The sequence below is a fragment of the Mus musculus genome, chromosome 7 (genome assembly GCF_000001635.26).
Source record: "Mus musculus strain C57BL/6J chromosome 7, GRCm38.p6 C57BL/6J".
NCBI classification, from domain to species: Eukaryota; Metazoa; Chordata; class Mammalia; order Rodentia; family Muridae; genus Mus; species Mus musculus.
In genome coordinates, this window is record NC_000073.6 from 83,368,906 (window position 1) to 83,388,316 (window position 19,411).

Genomic DNA, 19,411 nt, shown 5'->3' on the forward strand with positions numbered 1-19,411 from the left:
TCATGAAACACTCCCATTAGTTCCAAGGTGGACATTCTGTTGACACAACTCAAATCTTAGAGTAAAAACAAGCCCTGGGATATTTTATCAAACAACTGCCTGATGATTTTGAGGCATAACAGAAACCATGGGTATATGCCTGAGGAATACATTTGAACATATCCTCTCATGGAAGCGTCATTTTGGTATGAACTTCACAAACATTTTATTATCCCACTTCCATTAATAATAAATTTCCAATAATAATAATAATAATAATAATAATAATAATAATAATAATAATAAATATTCCAAAAATAAATTCCATTTATCTTTGCTGTGAACCATCTCAGTGAACATACGAACTTCTAGTCTCCCTTTAGTTGCAGAATCTCATTCTATGGGCAGTTTGGAGGATCATTGCCTTGGTAGTGTTGATAGCTACATTATATTCCCCCAGCAGATGGCTTGCCATGCAGCCTTTTAAAAAGATACCTTGACGGACTGGCTTCATTCCACTGACACAGCGGTAAGGTGCTAATAGGACAGGAGGGATAAACTGATTACCTTGTGATGTGGCCTGAGAAAATGTTGTTATGGAAACCAAGTTAGGTCATAGAGAAGTGACCACAATGGACTTCAAAACATAGATTTCCACACCTTCCTCCACCAATAATCAAGAAAGTCAGACCTAACTCCAATCATTACATTTTTACTTACCTAACACACAGTTCTGACATGAGAGCCAAGTAAAAGTGGTCCGTGCTGGGGATGGGTCAAGAAGCTAAGAACAGCTAAGTGGGGAAACTCGGGCGCTCACAGGACAGCTGTCATCATGAGGTTGAGGCCTCACCATATGGCAGAGGAGATGCACTTTTGTTCAGTGGACAGAATTAACAGGGTGACAGATTTGGATTCAATCATAGGGACATTTTCTAATCATCCCAACTGTCACAGAGTGGAGTGGGTGACATGGGGCATGCCGAGACCTCTGCGCAGTGGACATGTGCCGGCTGGCATGCCATCTGTCAGAGATGCCATCAAACCTGACAACTTGCTTCAAAAATACCATTTTGCAATGGTTATTGAATAGAACATGTTCACAGGAGACTATTTAGAAAATAAAGTACTAACAAGAAAGCAGGCGCATCCTGAACCCCGTGTTCCCAGGTGAACACAGCCACAGCTCCACGCTCTTCCGTTTGGCTTTCTCTCAGCAGATAAAGCTGCACATTTAAAAGTTTATAAAACCTTGATTGAGGTATATGCCATAAACTTTCAGGACACCTGTACTACAACTATATTTTAATTATTTTTATTTATTTATATGTTTTTTTTGCTATGCTATTAAATAATATTTAGAAGTGAGACTTTGATGTTGTGTATGAACTTATCCTTGGATAAAAATGTCTAGTGTTGCCCCAACAAACTTGATGCTTGGTCTAATATCTTACATCTGTATATTTTAGCTTTTTTAAAGAAAAATGTTAGGCATAAAAATCTGGCTCAGAGAACAGAGATTTTCTTGTATGGATTGCTGTTCTGCTGTGGATCAAGCCCAGGGTCTCAGGTAAGCTAGGAAACTCCTTTGCTGCTTGGGTATATAGCCAGTCTTGAAGACATGGGCATTTGCAGGGCTCTACAGGGATGAGGCCTCAAAAATATGCATCAGTTCACAGTGTCAAAAGCAGTTATAGGAGTCTTTTTATGAAAATACATATTTGATGTTTAAAGATTTACTCATTGGAGAGCTGAATTTGTGTTTTATTTTCTGGTAAAATGAACTTTTGTTGTTATTAATGTTTTTGAACAATTTTAAGTTTTAATTATGTTTCCTCTCATTGGCTCCTTAGCGTCTAGACTAACATCTTACACAATAATGTCACAAATCAATAAAGAAAATATCTCTGTCATATCACTACAATTATACATATGTAACATTAACATTAAATGTCTTTAAATCGATACATTATGCAAAACTCTCATCTTATTTTAAGATTTTTACTTTATTGATTTTCAAAAACATAAGTGTAAAATAAATATAGTACTAATCGCTAGTACTTTCTTGTACATCTGGAGGTTTAATATGTAAAATGTATGCTATGTTACTTCATTATATATACTATTATTATGGTAAATTATCATAAATTACTTTAAAATATATAACATAACGTAGTGACTGGCCTACATTTTACTTTTTATTTCATCCAAAGTTTATAATAGGAAAACTAAACTCATTCATATTTTGTGCAATATTATCTCATTTGCAATACATGGTCTTATTTCTTACATATTTTTTATGCTGCAAGTACCTATTTTTCTTCTGATATGTTAGTAGGCAAATGGTTTAACTTTTATTATTAGTGAATCTTATATTTGTAACATTACAACAATAAAATGAAAGATGTATTTCTTTTAACAACAAGATTTTTTTGTTTGGTTTAAGGGTTTTATTTTAGTTTTTTGTGGTTGTTGGTTTTTGCAAAATATCTCATTGCCTTCTGGTTCTTTTTCTTTCTCTCTGTCTTTTGTTCTGTCTCTTATTTCTTAGATTGAAATAACTGAAGATTGGACAACCCTTGGCAGTGTAGTGCAGTGGTTAGGTGGGTGCCCTAAAGACTGACTTTGCAGATTTGAAACTTAGTTCTATATAGCTGCGTGAGTCTGTTACCTATGTAATCTCTCTGTGCCTCAGTTTCCCTGTCTCTAAAATGGAGATGTGTCGGGATCTTCAGGAGATTTCAGGGAGGAGGAACTCAGATGTAAAGTTAGAGTAATAGAGAGCACCTGGGACGTACTCACTGACTGCTGCTGCTGACAGCCATTCTGAGGTGTCAACATGCTAGGACAGAGCACATAAACTCTAGTCTTTGTTGGCAAGAAGGAAGTGTGCATGTGTGTGTATTGTGTATTGTCTAGGTGTGTTGAGTTTTAAATAGAGGATATTGTACTAGTTAGGTTTCTGTCAGTATGAAAAGCCGCCATGACTAAAAATAACTTGGGAATGAAAGGGTTTTGTTTTGTTTTGTCTTACATTAGGATCCTGGAGGCAGGAACTGGCGCAGAAGCCATGGAGGAAGGCTGTTCAGAGGCTTGCCACTCATGGCTTGCTCAGTCTCCTTTCTTATACAACCCAGGACTACCTGCTAAGGGGTGTTACCGCTCTCACAATGGGCTGGGCTTTCTTATATCGGCCATTAATCAAGAAAATGACCTACAGGCTTGCTTTTGGGCTAATCTGATGAAAACATTTTCTCAACTTAAGTTCCCTCTTCCCAGATGACCCTAGCTTGTGTCAAGATGACACACAAAAAAATATCCAATCAGGAAAGAGATTATCCTTATTAATTGAATTCAATCAGTTGATGCATTGTGAGCAATAGCTGAAGTTTCTTAGGGAAGAAATAGTTCTGTCTTTAGACTGCAGCAGAGAATTCTGCCTGGGCTTCCATCCTTCTCCATTGTTTGTGGGATGGAAGACTTGCTATCCCAACAATGGGCTCCCTCCCTCCCTCCCTCCCTCCCTCCCTCCCTCTTTCCCTCCCTCCCTCCCTCCCTCCCTCCCTCCCTCCCTCTAGCACTCTTGCCCTCCCTCTTTCTGTCCTCTATCTGAGCCCTGCACTTTTGTTTATTGCTTATTGGCATGAACTGCTTCCCAGCATGGCTGATGAAAAAAGTGCATACCCTTATACTTAAGCAGAGTGCTTACTGGTGACCTTCCATGCTCCTATAAAGGCCCCCCTTTTTATCAAGGGACTCTCTGAGTTGAGAGGGTTGCCCCAACTTTGCTTCTATATGAACCACTTGTTGCAGTGACCAAATATAAGAAACAGTTTAAGGGAGAGGTGGGTTGATTTGGGCTCCTGGTATGAGGCATGGAGCTTCTCTTAACTGGACTGTAGTGGCAGCAGCGTAAGGTGGCTTGCTCACAGGAAGTGAAGTCCTGAGCCTCGGTGACTGCTTCCTCTCACAAGACCCTGTGACCACTTCCTCAGGTAAGTCCCTACCTCTTAAAGATGCTGCAGCCTTAAAACAGTGCCACTAGCTGGGGGCTGAGTGTCCAAGCACATGAGCCTCTGGGGGACATTTCACACTCAAACCATAACCACTTAAAGAAAAATCATATCTTTCTCCACCTGCTCAGTCTTCTTCTCTTACAGTTCCTGTTATATTTTTGATGGGATGGTTCCAAGTCAATTCAAGTCAATCTAGACTTGCGGGCTGAGCTGATGTGGAACTTTTCAACTGCTGGTGGTGAGAGAGATGTAGATGGTGGAGATATGCTGAAGTTCACTGCCAGATCCTTGTGGGAACAGGTCAAAGTTTTCAGAGTGGATCCAAGGGAGGACACAGACAGGCATGGAGCCATCCAGGAGTTCAGGAGCCACCTGAGATCTTCTGCTCTTTTTCTCTCCATCTTCATTTTTGTCTTAGACATCTATCTTTTTATCATTCTCCTCAATTCTGAGAGTATTCTTATTTTCTCTCTTTTTAAAATTTTATTATATTTTTAATTCATTTTTACACTCCATATTCCATTCCCTGTCCCCCATCCACCCTCTGACTGCTCCATGTCCCACAACTCCTACCTACCCCACCCCATCTCCACTCCACATGGATGCTCCCAGCCCCCACCCCACCTGACCTCTAGACTCCCTGGTGCCTCCAGTCCCTTGAGGGTCAGATGCATCATCTCTGAATGAACATAGACCCAGAAGTCTTCTACTGTATGTGTGTTGGGGGGCTCCATATCAGCTGGTGTATGCTGTCTGTTTGGTGGTCCAGTGTTTGAAATATCTCAGCGGTCCAGATTAATTAAGACTACAGGGTAGCTCTTTTCCTCAGCTTCTTTCAGCCTTCCCTAATTCAACAACAGGGGTCAGTTGCTTCTGTCCATTGGTTGGGTACACATATCTGCATCTGACTCTTTCAGTTGCTTGTTGGGTCTTTTGGAGGGCAGTCATGATAGATCCCTTTTTGTGAGCATTCCATAGCTTCAGTAATAGTGTCAGGACTTAGGACCTCTCCTTGAGCTGGATCCTACTTTGGGCCTGTCACTGGACCTTCTTTTCCTCAGGCTCCTCTCTATTTCCATCCCTGTAAAATTCTTTCAGACAGGAACAATTATGGGTCAGAGGTGGGAATGTCGGATGGGAACCCCATCTCTCACTTGATGTCCTGCCTTCCAGCTGGAGGTGAGCTCTATAAGTTCCCTATCCCTACTGTCAGGCATTTCATCTAAGGTCCCTTCCTTTGGTTCTGGGAGTCTCTCACCTCCCAGGTCTCTGGTGCATTCTGTGTGTGTGTGGGGGGGGGTCCCCCAAACCTCCATTTCCTCCAATGCCTGTTTCATTCTTTCTGCTGGCCCTCAGGGCTTCAGTCCTTTTCCCTCACCCAATACGAGATTCCATCTTACACCAATCAGAATGGCTAAGATCAAAACGTCAGTTGACAACACATGTTGGAGAGGATGTGGAGAAAGAACACTCCTCCATTGCTGGTGGGATTGCAAACTGGTACAACCACTCTGGAAATCAATCTGGAGGTTCCTCAGAAAATTAGAAATAGATCTACCTGAAGACCCAGCTATACCTCTCTTGGGAATATATCCAAAAGATGCCCCATCATGTCACAGGGCAAGTGTTCCACTATGTTCATAGTGGCCTTATTTGTGATAGCCAATAGCTGGAAACAACCTAGATGCCCCACAACAGAAGAATGGATACAGAAAATGTGGTTCAGGTACACAATGGAATACTACTCAGCTATTTAGAACGAGGACACCTGAGTTTTGCAGGCAAATGGATGAAACTAGAAAATATCATCCTGAGTGAGGTAACGCAGACCCAAAAGGACATGCATGGTAAGTACTCACTAATAAGTGGATATTAGCCCCCCCCCCAAAATAGTAATACAGAATACACAAGATACAGTCCACAGAGCTCAAAAAGCTCAACAAGCTGAAGTGTCCAAGTGAGGACACCTCAGTCCCACTTGGGAGAGAGAAGAAAGCAACCACAAGTGGGGAGGGAGGGAGGGGCCTAGGAGGGAAAGTGGAGAGTATTCTTAAAATGGTTTCCTGCTTGATCGACTTAGTCTTTAACTTTCATCCAGTCTACTGTTCTTGCTTAAGTATTTATTTGAAGCATTTAAGTATTTATTCAATTTCAAATTTCTCACAGACACATCTTTTAATTTAATTGACATTTCAAAAAATATGTCTGCTTCCTACAATAAATAACATCATGGACCAAATTTGTATACATATTCATGGCAACTACACACACATTCTCTCCTTTCTCAACCATTGGACATTTTTATAAAAATATGTGGGCTCTTTTCCATGTTTAGTTATTCCATGTATCTTTTAGTGATACACAATAAATGTAAGCCAGAGAACAGCAGGGCTCACTGTACACTCCTTGCTCTTGAAACACTGTTGTTCACACAATCAGAATTAATGGTGGATGCACTGAGGAGGGAGAGGAAGGCAGGTCTCTGAGTTTGAGACTATCTTAGGCTGCATAGTAAGTTCCAGGACAGCTAGTTCCAGAAAAAATTGGTAGCTGTGAAATTTAGGCCGCTGTCCTTGCAAACACATACATTTCTCAATTATATGTAACTTTTTCTGCACCAAACAAAGCTTTTAAAATCATTTTACCAGGATAATACCACTGTTTATAATTTGGAAGCAAAGCCAGATTTCTCTTGTAAATAAATTCTCAAAGTTAAATTCTCAAAATGTCACATGTGAAATATTTTATATTTTACCCCCAGTATTTTAAAGGTTATCTTTGTTTGGTTCTGAACTGTAGGACAAGGGACTGAGGTGCATATTTTACATATGAAAGCTGATCTGACCTCTAGGTTCTCCCAATATTTCTCAGTCTAACCTGTTATAGGGCATCCCTGGCATAGCTTACCTTCAGTCCTAAACTTTCAGTTGAGGGGCTGAGCTGCCCTTCCCCCAGAGACTCTTCCCTATATAATCCAGACAGTTTAGTCTCTCACCCTTTTCTTCTCCCCCATCTCCCATTCTCTCTCACTCCTTCTCTCTTTCTCTTCCCCCTCCCTCACTTCTTTCCACATAATGACTTTCTGGATTTCATCCTTGGTGCCTGTACTGGCTGGTTTTGTGTATCAACTTGACACAGGCTGGAGTTATCACAGAGAAAAGAGCTTCAGTTGGGGAAGTGCCTCCATGAGATCCAGCTGTGGGGTACTTTCTTAATTAGTGATCAAGGGGGTGGGCCCCTTGTGGGTGGTACCATCTCTGGGCTGGTAGTCTTGTGTTCTATAAGAAAGCAAGCTGAGAAAGCCAGGGGAAGCAAGCCAGTAAATAACATCCCTCCATGGCCTCTGCATCAGCTCCAGCTTCCTGACTTGCTTGAGTTCCAGTCCTAATTTCCTTTGGTGATGAACAGCAATGTGGAAGTGTAAGCCAAATAAACCCTTTCCTCCCCAATTTGCTTCTTGGTCATGATGTTTGTCCAAGAATAGAAACTGACTAAGACATGCCTGTGAACTCGCCTGATAGCAGCTTCCCAATAAACCTGCATTTAATACCATCTAATCTGGTTTGAATTGGCTCATTTCATTGGCAGAGGAATAACCTATCAGTCTTGGCTTTCGTATATTTCAATGGGTTGTGTTTGTTCTCAGTCGATGTCCTTTGATTGCTGGAGTTATGTTTCTGTTACTGAGTTATCAAGTCTATCTTCCTCACTCATTTTATTTTAAAAGAGGGAAAATTTGTCCTTATTCGTCTTCACATTAATTTTTTTAACGCAGACACGGGAATTCCTCTTTCAAGACAAAAAGTGTATGAATTTTGATTAAATATACATTAGAGATTTGGTTTTTTCACAAGACATTGAATCAACAAAGCAATAGTTAATGCATTTTATAGAGAAAAGGGTGGGACTCCCAAACAATTCCCATTCACCTTTAATGGAGATGTCACCTGAAAAGCGTTTTCAAAGAATCAAGAGTTCAAAATAAGCATCTGTGCATTTTTGTCTCAATAGTCCCTGGGATGTGGCCCTTAGATATTGAATTTGATATGTTAATCATAACATTGTCTAGGACCACTATTATTTGGCCAAATGGAATTTAAAATTTCTTTGTGAGGGTGTTAATGGATGCAATTTACATTTGAACAGATGGGAATTGTTTAACTGGTTGCCCTACAGGTTGCCCTCAAAGTAAGTCTCACCTAACCCTTTCAGTAGCAATGAAGGCTGACACTGAAGGAGAGCAAGGAGACTTAAGTGCTAGTAGCTTACCTCTCAACTTGAACTTTAGTTTAGATTCTGCTCTTGTCTCTGGCCTGCCTACCCATCCCAAAGAGGCTTGACAGCTTCCAGAGTTGCAAAAGCCAATTTCCTAAAACAAATCTCTCTGTCTATGTATGTATCCAATTGAGTCTGTTTCTCTGGAGAAAACTGACCACCATAAATACACATCTACAATGAGGGACAGAAATTAAGGGTACAAATTAAGATGAGGATGAAGATAAGGTCAAGAGACAAGACCGACAATATTGGTTGATAATTTAAGAACAAATGAGTCGAAAGAGGAAATTAAAGTGACATAAAGAGAGCATGAAAAGACAGCATATGCTTTGAGAGTCAGCCTCGAGGATAGATACAACTGTGCGTAGCTTTTTAATAGTAGCTGATGGAGGCAACCTAAATAAACACGAATCAAAATGGCAGCCAAACATATGGAAATGCTGTATAAATAGAGGTCTTACCCCATTACACTGTTATTCATTAACAATGATTGAAGCTTGCAACTCCTGGTCATATTATCAAAGGCAGTAGGGGGAAGGGGCATATGGAAAATTTAAATTTGAATAAGAGAAATGCTGAAGAGACAAGTCAGCAAGATAGACAATTTAGAAGAACATTTAGGTCATTAGGAAAGGTTAAAAAAATAGGATGCACAATTTCTAAAATACTGACAAAGGGAAGGGGGCTTATTTAGAAGAATATGAAAAACATATTTTGAAACCACATAATCAAACAAGGTAATAAGCAACGCAGCCCCGCATGATAGATGTTAGCATGGGAACAAATGAGAAGCTTGGAAGCCACACATCTCAGTTACATATACTACCTCAAAAGGGTTATGGCTTTCCATCCACGGACCGACTCTTTCCTGTGTAATAGAAAACAATATGTTCTGTGGCTTAGGAGAGTGATATATAAACCACAAAACAGAATATAAGAACATAAAAAGATAAGTGAGGATTTGTTAAAGAAATAAACATGAGAGAATGTGCTTAAAATTGAAGCAACAAAGAATTTAAGAAAAATATCCATCGCAAGACAAAGGTAGTCACAAAAATACAAATGTATGTAAGTTTGTTTATTCTCCTAAGAAGAAGAGAGACATAGAGGATTTGGTTACCTGGAGAATGGCAAAGGCTCAAGCAGGACAGAAGGAGGCAGAGGAGTGGAACAAAGCTGAAGTACAAAGAAACCCAGTGGAAGAGATCCAGGGACCCTTCCCCTCTCAGACTCATCCCAGAGCAAATATCCCCAGTATCCTATAAAGCTCCATGATTATTCAGGGCTCCTCTTATTTGATTTAAGGAAGTTTCACCTCTAAATAGATCAATTAAAAAATAATTTATTTTTACCTTTACAAGATCCTTTTAAACTTTCTGAAGCATAAAATTTCTAAGTCAAATGTCAGCTATCACATATAAAACTGAGTGTTTCTACTTAGTAAGGAATACCACAGGTAAAGTGACCAAGCGACTCACAGAGACTGGGAAAACATATTTACTCCTGGAGGGAAAATGCAGAATCCACAGTAAGACAATGGGAAGGGACAGAAGAACAATTATAGAAGGAGACTTTAAGAGATGTTTAATGCTACTGGTAATTTTACTTAATCTTAATACTCTATTGGAATTTATTTTTAGTGGACATAATAGTTAACATTTAGGAGCACAACGTGACATTTCACTACTGCTAGCACCTCAAACATTACCACTTCTTTCTGTTGGAAACACCCCAAGCTCTCTTTACCATCTATTTCACAGCACACAATAACCTGCTGTCAGCTAGTTATCTTACTTTATACAGAACATTAGAGATGTTTCCTTATCCAACTGTACCTTGTCTCTGTTTCCCCTCACCCATAATTTCTCCAGGCCCTGGTATAAGGTTTCACTCTCCACCCAGTAAGTCAGTTGTATAAAAGCAAAGTTGTAAGAAAGTTAAGTGATATCTTTTTTTTTTTTTTAATCAAAGCCAATAAAAGCAACAGTTCCTCCCCGAGGGTGTCAGGGACATGGTCCCACATATTAGAATTTCAGATGCACACTAGCTTTTAGGAAGGAGCTCTTAAGGAGGGTATCTCTCAGTTTTGTAAATTTTACTCCCATAGGACACTTCACTGTATTTGAAGTTATTTTTTGGTTGTCACAGTTGATATTTTGTGGAACCCAAAGTTGAGGTTAAATGTCTGCCTTGTCTAGAACAGACATGAACTACAGGAATTGCCCATGTAGCTTTAGAATTCTGACCCAGAGAAGTTTTAGTGAGGGTGCAGAAAGGGACTTGACTGTGGTAGTTTCCCACAGTTGTTTGTGGAAGTGCAGAGTTGGCACACTCTGGGTCTAATGCACATGCCACATGATAGATACACAGTAAATTGTGTGGTGCACTAATAAAGAAAAGACATATACAGATAGATCTAAGACCAGATGTGGTGGCACATAACAGTAGTCCCAGTGACTCAGATATACCTACAGGAGAATCAGAATATCAAGGTTGTCTTAAGCTACAGAGTGAGTTGGAAGCAAGACAGATCTTGTCTCAAAACAGGCAAACAAAAGCAGACAGATCTTAAAGGACTGTTGAGTCAGAAAAGGTAAGAAATGTAATTAAACCAATAACTTAATAAGATGGAAATGTAATGAACACACATACAATGCAGAGACTTATTTTACAAGAATATATAATTTGCAACAAAGAGAAGAATTAATATGTTGGAAATAAAGTAGATTAATGCAGATTAGCTTAAAGAGGAAAACCTGTCTTGTACTAATAACATTGTCTTATGAAACTAGGAGTGTTATTAACTCAGACCCTTGGCACTAAGGTAAAAAACAGATAACCAGAGGCTGGAGATATGATTCAGATGTAAGACCAATAACTACTTTTCCAGGATCCAGGTTCTATTCCCATCACCTACATATATACAGGGGATCTTATGTCCTCTTCTGGACATGGTCAACAGGAACACACATAGTACACAGGTACACACATAAACAAAACAACCATACACATAAAATGAATAAATAACAAATATTTTACTGAACTTTCTCTATGGAGAATGTTATTCTTTTCAAATAAAGTATTTGAGGTTGCAATATATTATGAAGAAAATCTCAACACATTTAAAAAATAGGAACTGACAAGGAATACATTCATAAACATTAAGAATTAAAAAATAGGTTAAATTGAAGTCCTTTGGGCTTTTAAATGAAAACCACTTGAAACCACTTGTTTCTAGACCAGAGAGAAAAAGGAAAGCAATCACACACTATGCTGGCAACAAGGATAAAAGCAATTTTGCATCAAAAACTTATTAGATGTACTCAAAGTTTTATTCAACATAAAATTCATAAGACCTCTACTACCTGTGCTATTAAACAAGAAGGAATACAAATATTTGATCTAAGCATTCACCTCAGAATATTGAGAAAATAATTTCAAAATAAATCCAAGAAAAGTAGAAGGGAGGTAAGTTGCAGAACTCAATATTAAATCATCTGAAAACAGAAAACAAACCTGTTCTTCGAAAATTAAGCAAAAGAAGAGAAATTAGAAGTCAGCAGTAGGAGGAATAGAAAATATGTGTCTGAACTGTTCAGGCTGAGAGCCAGGATGGAAGGCTTGCTTCCCCGTTCTGCAGATGAAAGAGTGGCATTACTGGATAGGAGAATGGTATCACAAAGAATAAGGGTTCACCAGACCTCCTGTGGGAAATCAGCTCAGACTCACCCATGATTCTTCTGTCTACCCACAGTCCAGGCCTGATGCCAGCAAGGCAGGTTCCTGCTGCTCTCAGGTCAGCCCTACCATATCCAGGCTCTGTCTGGGTTGGTTGTTCCTCTCATGTTGCCGTTCTCTGCAAGCTCTTACTGCAGGGTAGACTGGTTATGGTGACATTTGCCTACTATATGTGCCAGCCTGGGAGCTCGGCTATGCCAGGACATCTTTGCCACTGCCTCTGACAAGAGCCTGCTTGCGTAGAAAGAAGTGTGGTCGATGGATATTCCTAGTTGAACCCCTTTATCCCATTGCATGCAGGAGTCAGCCTTCCTTGATTTCAGGAGCTGGGGCAGGGGTCATTCCCACTGTGTTGGAGAAAGTCACTTTCTCTTATAGAAATCAGGCATCACTCCCAACTTCTAAGCAAGTTGAAAATATGTATCTTCCTCCTAGATTATATTATCATTTTCTCATATTAATAGCCTATAATCTCATAGGGAAGATTTTAAAAAAACTGCCAGTTAATTTCCTAAAAATAACAACTTGCCAATTTCACTTCAAAACTATTTTCATTTTTAAAAGAACAACAATACAGACATACACAAGGAGGAGAGCGAATAACTTTCCTCCATACACACTAATTTTACCCGACCTCCTCCACATGCTGACTCATGCTAACAATCTGGAGTGGATGTTTCCATAGCTCCCTGTCTGTTCACACGGTTTATGTTAAACATTCAAAAACATTATTCTTCATATTTTTGTGTTGGCTGCAAATCAGCTTCCTATCTGGAGTTCCTTCCCTATATAGTTAATTTGGGGGCAATGAGGAGAGACATCCCAAAAGAAGGTTGTCCATGTAACCAAACTCAACCACAAGAAGCCATGCTCCAGTTTTTATGTAAAATGTAATCATAAGGCTTGTGGCAAAACATTTCTTGGTGGTGTATTGGCAGCTTTTCCACTGCTGTGTCCAAGGCTCCTGACAGACACAGCTCAAAGGAGGAAACGCTGACTTTAGTTCATGGTCTGGTGGGGCAGCTGTTAGTCCCTCACGACAATGAGGGTAGAGATTAGTGAGTTCTGTGTGCAGAGTTGGGAGGCGAGGTTGTGGCTCATTTGCTTGGTACCATCTGTCTCTGTTACATTTTTGTTGCTGTGATACAGTACCGTGACCAAAGGCAATTTAAGGAAGAAATAGTTTATTGGAACTTATGGTTTCAAAGGAAGAATCCATATTGTGGAGAAACAGTGGCTGTATGTGACTGGAGGAGGAAGCTGAGAGATCACAACATCAACCTAAAACAGCAAGGAGAGAGAGAGAGGGAGAGAGAAAGAGAGAGAGAGAGAGAGCTAGAAATGGGTGGAGCTCGTGTCCTCTCAAAGCGATGAGCTTCCTCCTGCAAGGCTGCACCTCCCCATAACCTCCTGGAACAGAGTTACTAACTACGGACCAAGTGTGCAAAGCCCTGGGCCCGGAAGGGATACTTCTCATCCAAACCACCACACCCATCAAGGGAAAGTACAAAAGCTAGCAGCAGGAACTGGTGTCCTCCTCAAAGGTGGACCCCTAGTAACTACCCCTCTTCCACCAGCTGGGCTGTCTCCTAAAGGCTCTACAGCTTAGGAACAGAACTGAAAACTTTAGCCTATCAGATTTAAATTGTAACAGCTAAAGGCAGATCCTGTTAGAAGATTCTGGATCTGATCTGCTTTTTTGGCTACTAAGAGTCCAAGAAAAAAAAAATGTTCTTTTTCTTCTTCAGAAACTGCTACAATACTAAAGATAATAGAAAAACTTCCCATGGCTCAATGGTAAGTTGATATATGGTTTCCAGTTAATATTAAATCATAAACAAAATATTCATGTTTAAAAAAATGGCCACTGTTTGCACATCCAGGAACAGCTGGTGCAGGGCATCATGACCTCTCTGGAGACTCCCAGATGCAGAAGGGCATGACCTTGAATCCTGCAGAACCAAGAATAATATTTCAGGCCAATTTCCCCTGCACTCACCCCTCCTGCTGCTCTGATCGCTCCAGTCCAATCGCTCCACTTCAGGCTTGATATTTGCTGAAGCGTATTTATCCCCCATGGCTTGAAACCAAATTACAAAGGCTAGGATAGCTTCACTCCGTGCTAGTTTGGACAGGTACAAATATTTGAAAGGCTCCTTTGTATGTCTATTCCATACACGTGGAGAGGATGTGAGCTGGTGGGGCTTGGAAATGTCAATGAATACAATTGTCTGTCTGCCCAAAGGACTTGCTTCCCAGGCACGTTGAGAAGTGGAGAGGTGCTCTGCGACTTATCAGCAAAGGAGTGTCCATGGCAACCAGCCCCAGGTTTCCTTGGAGATACTGTGGATTGGCTGGAGGCCAATGCAGGAAGTGCATTGGAATGGGGTCCAGGATAGAACAATGACACAATCTTTGTATGGAGACAGATTGTGTCAGACGTGCACAGCACACAGTAAACGGGATGTGAGCCTCCATTTTCACAGAACATGCAGGATACACATCAATGCTGATGGTCCTATGAAAGATGATCTGCCCTGGCCTTAATCTCAGTGAGACCAAACTTAGTGATAAAGATGTGCCATTAATGTGGCTTGGAGGTCACTTAGAGTTGGCACTGGCCAGTTAAATAAGATTTAAAAAAATATGACAAAGAAGCACATAACGAGAATATTAAATAAAATCCACAATGTAGTCTTAATATCAGTGCCTTTATTTTAGTCTACTTGACACTTTCCAAAGAAAGAAAGCTTTTTTTTTTTTACTTTTTACTTTTCTTTTCTTTTTTTATTGGATATTTTCTTCATTTACATTTCAAATGCTATCCTCAAAGTCCCCTATAGGCCCCCCCGGCCCTCTCCCCTACCCACTCACTCCCACTTCTTGGCCCTGGCTTTCCCCTGTACTAGGGTATATAAAGTTGGCTAGACCAAGGGTCCTCTCTTCCCAATGATGGCCGACTAGGCCATCTTCTGCTACATATGCAGCTAGAGACACGAGTTCTGGGGGTACTGATTAGTTCAAATTGTTGTTCCACCTATAGGATTGCAGCACCCTTTAGCTCTTGGGTACTTTCTCTAGCTCCTACAATGGGGTCCCTGTGTTCCATCCTATAGATGATTGTGAGCATCCCCTTCTGTATTTGCCAGGCACTGGCATAGCCTCACAGGAGACAGCTATATCAGGGTCCTTTCAGCAAAATCTTGCTGGCATAGGCAATAGTGTCTGCATTTGGTGGCTGTTTATGGGATAGACCCCTGGGTGGAGCAGTCTCTGGATCCTTTCGTCTTAGCTCTAAACTTTGTCTCTGCAACTCCTTTCATGGATATTTTATTCCCTATTTTTGGGAGGAATGAAGTATCCATGCGTTGGTCTTCCTTCTTGATTTTCTTGTGTTTTGGAAGTTGTATCTTGGGTATTCTAGGTTTCTGGGCTAATATCCACTTATCAGTGAGTGCATATCAAGTGACTTCTTTTGTGATTGGGTTACCACACTCAGGATGATATCCTCCAGATACATCCATTTGCCCAAGAATTTCATAAATTCATTGTTTTTAATAGCTGAGTAGTACTCCATTGTGTAAATGTACCACATTTTCTGTATCCATTCCTCTGTTGAGGGACATCTGGGTTCTTTCTAGCTTCTGGCTGTTATAAATAGGGCTGTTATGAACATAATGGAGCATGTGTCCTTCTTACCAGTTGGAACATCTGGGTATATGCCCAGGAGAGGTATTGCTGGATCTACCAGTAGTACTATGTCCAGTTTTCTGAGGAACTGCCAGACTTATTTCCAGAGTGGTTGTACAAGCTTGCAATCCCACTAGCAATGGAAGAGTGTTCTTCTTTCTCCACATTCTTACCATCATCTGCTGTCACCTGAATTTTTGATCCTAGCCATTCTGACTGGTGTGAGGTGGAATCTTAAGGTTGTTTTGATTTGCATTTCCCTGATGATTAAGGATGTTGAACATTTCTTCAGGTGCTTCTCAGCCATTCGGTATTCCTCGGTTGAGAATTGTTAGTTTAGCTCTGTACCCCATTTTAATGGGGTTATTTGAATTTCTGGAGTTCAGCTTCTTGAGGTCTTTGTATATATTAGATATTAGTCCCCTATCAGATTTAGGATTGGTAAAAATTCTCTCCCCTTGGTAGCATTTTTTCTGTCTTATTGACAGTATCTTTTGCCCTACAGAAGCTTTGCAATTTTATGAGGTCCCATTTGTCTATTCTTGATCTTACAGCACAGGTCATTGCTGTTCTGTTTAGGAATTTTTCGCCTGTGCCCATATCTTTGAGGGTTTCCCCCACTTTCTCCTCTATAAATTTCAGTGTCTCTGGTTTTATGTGGAGGTCTTTGATCCACTTAGACTTAAGCTTTGTACAAGGAGATAAGAAAGACTATATCTAAGGAAGTGATAGATCTGTATGACAAGAACTTCAAGTCTCTGAAAAAAGAAATTGAAGAAGATCTCAGAATATGGAAAGATCTCCCATGCTCATGGATTGACAAGATTAATGTAGTAAAAATGGCTATCCTGCTGAAAGCAATCTACAGATTCAATGCAATCCCCATCAAAATTCCTACTTAATTTTTCACTGATTAGAAAGGGCAATTTGCAAATTCATCTGGAATAACAAAAAACCTAGGATAGTAAAAACTATTCTCAACAATAAAAGAACCTCTGGGGGAATCACCATGCCTGACCTCAAGCTGTACTTCAGAGCAATTGTGATCAAAACTGCATGGTACTGGTCCAGTGACAGACAGGTAGATGAATCAATAGAATTAAAGACCCAGAAATGAACCAACACACCTATGGTCACTTGATCTTTGACAAGGGAGCTAAAACCATCCAGTGGAAAAAAAAGACAGCATTTTCAACAAATGGTGCTGGCACAACTGGCGGTTATGGTTATCATGTAGAAGAAAGCCTTTTTATTTTCATTCTTACGTCTTATTTTCTGTCTTTTTTTTTTTTGCTTTATATAACTTCTTCAGTTTGTGCAAGAGCCTATTTGTATCAACACAAGACCTCCCCTTCTTATTCTTCGTATCCACCAAAACTGAGTGCTAGTATAGTTTGTATTTTGAGAAATTCGTCCCAGATGAAGGGGGTGGTGTGCTTGAGCCTCTGCCTCTCATTACAACCGAATTCCCAGGTTCAACCTGTTCTGATACAAATTAAAGGAAGGATGTGCTCTGGGAGTTTCACAGTCTCCATGGAGGAACGTTGAAGACTAAACTAGAAATTTCTACACTGAGAACCAGGGGATTAACTTTTGAGACTAGAGCAGGATATTGTGAAGCAAGACAGATCACTTCTCTTCTGAAGAAAAGGAAACAGCCACTGCTCCACACATGAGTTATGAACGATCCATAGGCAACAGTGAAAATGACCACACAGATGCTGTGTGTGCAACAATGGGGGTGGGTTTCAGCAGCATTGTGCTAAGTGGGAAAAGTCTGCATAAAAGGCTAGTTGCCTAAGTGTTTGCTTTCATTTATACAAGAACTCCACAAGCAAGTGATAATGGATGGAGAAGTGACCCAAGCCCTTGGAGGAGCCCAGAAGATCGTGAGTTGGATCCCAGACATTGGACGGTTGGAGATTGATTTTTGCTTTTGATTGTGACTGTGCCCTGATATTTTCCCTCTTGAAGGAAGAAACTGTTTTAGTGGAGCCCACAGTTAAGAGACTTTTAATTATAAAGAGACTTTGGATTTTAAAAGAGATGGATATTTTAAAGAGATTGAAATTTTAAGAATATGTAAAGACTGTGGGACTTTTAAAGTTATTTAGATCTTGGGGATGAATAAGATTGTAAGGGTTGAGGCTTACTAGTGATGGTTTTGTGTGTCAAGTTGACAAGGGGTCGATTGTACTGGCTAGTTTTGTTCAACTTGACACAGCTGGAGTTATCACAGAGAAAGGAGCTTTAGTTGAGGAAATGCCTCCATGAGATACAACTGTAAGGCATTTTCTCAATTAGTGATCAAGGGGGAAAGGCCCCTTGTGGGTGGGACCATCTCTGGGCTGGTAGTCTTGGGTTCTATAAGAGAGAAGGCTGAGCAAGCCAGGTGAGGCAAGCCAGTAAAGAATATCCCTCTATGGCCTCTGCATCAGCTCCTGCTTCCTGACCTGCTCGAGTTCCAGTCCTGACTTCCTTTGGTGATGAACAGCAGTATGGAAGTGTAAGCCAAATAAACCCTTTCCTCCCCAACTTGCTTCTTGGTCATGATGTTTGTGCAGGAATAGAAACCCTGACTAAGACAAATTGGAACTAGAGGTAGGTGGCTAAGGGTGGGGACAAGACTCCTGATCATGAGGGACACTTTCATAGTTCACATTATAAAGACACATTGGTAGTCTATACATAGTATAAAGAGGGGTCTGCTTAGACACTGTGTTCATTCTGAGTTCACGCCCCTTTCCCAGACCAGATATCCCTGGAGGAGAATAAGGTTGACATCAGCAGCAACTAACTTGAGTGAGCCTTTGAACAAATGTCTGATTCTAGAAATCCGAAGGAAGAACAGAACTGGTGACAATGAAAGAAGCACAAACATCGTTGGTCTCAAAAACATGGCTGACAGCTGACCAGAGGGGCAAGATTGGACTTGAGAATGATCGGAAATTCCCATCCCTCCACTCTGTAATCCGCCATCTGGAGGTGAGATTTAAGACAGATTTTTAGGTTTTTATTCCATTGTCTTCTCAGATTACCACCTCTCTGAGAAAGTACTCTATAAAAACTCAGTTCACTTAATTTTGTTTCATTTCATTTTATTTTATGTGTCAGGTGGTAGAGACACAGTTATAGTCCCAGAGTCCAATAAGAGGGCTTTGGCTGATGGAAGTCTTCTACCTTATATCTGTGGTAGTGGTCACTTGGCTATGTGAACTTTCTCCAGACCTCATTGGCTATTATACTGAACACTGATTGCTCAGAAAAATATACCTAAATAAACCTGATATTCCAGAGTTTGAATCCTGAGTGAAGATGGTTTATAAGTAAAAATGTTTGCTGAAAAAGTCTATCAGCTGAGTTTGATCCCCAAAGCCATTTACAAAATCAGATGCAATGGTCTATATCTGTAAGCCCAATGTTCCCACAGTGACATGGTGGCGGGGGGGGGGGGGGGAAGTCCCTATCTCAAAACAATGTGAAAGGAAAGAATTGACTCCTGAAAATTTGTCCTCTGATACCCACATGTGTGCAATGGCATACACACCTGTGCTTACATCAAACACACACACAAGTTGGGGTTAATTTGACAGTTTTTCATGTCTCCCCAGGGGAAAAAAAACATACAATTGCCTTTCATAAAGAAAGATGAGAATCAGTTCTTGATCACTCCCTCAGAAATAATTCTCCAGAATGCCTTGCTCATGGTT

The 19,411-nt window shown here is 40.4% G+C and overlaps 1 long non-coding RNA gene across 2 annotated transcripts in view; it reads right to left on the reverse strand.

Annotated features, from left to right (window-relative positions):
- The window catches only part of Gm29976, a 41,919-nt gene extending 27,635 nt beyond the window's left edge, over positions 1-14,284 (reverse strand). The window contains exon 1 of one of the 2 annotated variants that reach the window (XR_378302.2): positions 14,011-14,284. This is a non-coding gene — a long non-coding RNA (predicted gene, 29976). Of the gene's footprint in view, positions 1-474; positions 1,220-14,010 lie in introns of those variants that run through there. The other variant, XR_869753.2, reaches the window with a different exon arrangement.
- Positions 14,285-19,411: the final 5,127 nt, after the last annotated feature.